This window comes from Cyprinus carpio, unplaced genomic scaffold (genome assembly GCF_018340385.1).
Source record: "Cyprinus carpio isolate SPL01 unplaced genomic scaffold, ASM1834038v1 S000006473, whole genome shotgun sequence".
NCBI classification, from domain to species: domain Eukaryota; kingdom Metazoa; phylum Chordata; class Actinopteri; order Cypriniformes; family Cyprinidae; genus Cyprinus; species Cyprinus carpio.
In genome coordinates, this window is record NW_024879149.1 from 198,715 (window position 1) to 199,891 (window position 1,177).

At 38.0% G+C, this 1,177-nt stretch overlaps 1 protein-coding gene across 9 annotated transcripts in view; it reads left to right on the forward strand.

Moving 5' to 3' along the window:
* Positions 1-207: 207 nt before the first annotated feature.
* The window catches only part of LOC109111517, a 75,619-nt gene continuing 74,649 nt past the window's right edge, over positions 208-1,177 (forward strand). For 4 of the 9 annotated variants that reach the window (XM_042754186.1, XM_042754185.1, XM_042754188.1 and 1 more), the window contains exon 1: positions 360-656. The gene's annotated coding sequence lies outside the window, so the exon portion shown is untranslated. Of the gene's footprint in view, positions 248-358; positions 657-1,177 lie in introns of those variants that run through there. The other 5 variants (XM_042754182.1, XM_042754187.1, XM_042754183.1 and 2 more) reach the window with 3 other exon arrangements.

Below are 1,177 nucleotides of genomic sequence, written 5' to 3' on the forward strand. Positions count from 1 at the left end.
CATGTCCTAATATACCACAAAACTCTGAAATTTTACTATACACTGTGTATCCTCTGAGCTCGAGAGTGCGCCCCTGTAGCCCGGACCCGGTACTACACGTGCGTCATCGAAAATTTGCATATTTTACACTTGTGTAAGTTTGGAGGCCGCTGATTGGCTAGATCGGCACCGGTGGGCGGGAAATCGCGAAAAACAAAATGGCGCCGGTGGGCGGGGCTACATTCTGCCGCTATGTAGCTTTGTACAAGTGAGTTAATGCAATTTGTTAATTATTTAAACATTATTTGCTTTAATTTATCGATTGTATATGATTATATAAATGCACAGTGATCATGCAATTAAACGTATTCCTTAAATATCATATTAAAAGTATGAATGTGACTTCAAAGCTGTAATCAGTCAGTTTAATATCAGTAAATTAATGTAATGCTATTAATGTAACGTTAAACCTAACCGTAAAGTTAACACCAATGCTTATATCATAGATGGTTATTTAAATGTATATTATTATTATTATAAATCCCGTTTACACGTGCTCTAATCAGCGAGTCGTGGGTGACGTTTTGTAACTTCCTGTTTGGACCTGACGGAATCTCTGCACCTGAAGCGAAGACATCAGCGGTGTGAACCTGTTGGAGACAACTGTTATATGAAAGGTAAGTTATACTGCTGTTAAACCGTTTCAATGAGAGTTTGTGGCTCAGTTTGGCTTGTTCGTGAGTGTCTTGTAGGCTCTTTAGAAAGCAGCTAGCACGTGATGCTAATGGCGCTAGTGTATTTACACTAAGTGTCAGTCTATTAACAGTAACGTCGGACGAAAATCAGCAATGCTTGTCAGTTTTTAACTTATTTTCGTTCACAGTATAACTGTAAATGTAATAGAACAGTCTAGCCATCATAATAATGTGTTGTCATGACTACAGTCTGTGAAGGGGAGGGGCTTCCACTCAGTACAGTATCCTGACGTGCCAGCTCTGTGAAATATGATTACTGTTCGGCTTGGTTTAAGGAGATTAATAAACACACAGATGTGCTCTTATCACTTCCCAATATTTACTGTATATAATAAGTAAAGTCACCTTTATTTGTATATTGCTTTGTAGAATACAGATTGTGTCAAAGCACTTTTACAAAGATAGCCAGGCAAAATAGTATATTCAGCATATGTTCAGTATAC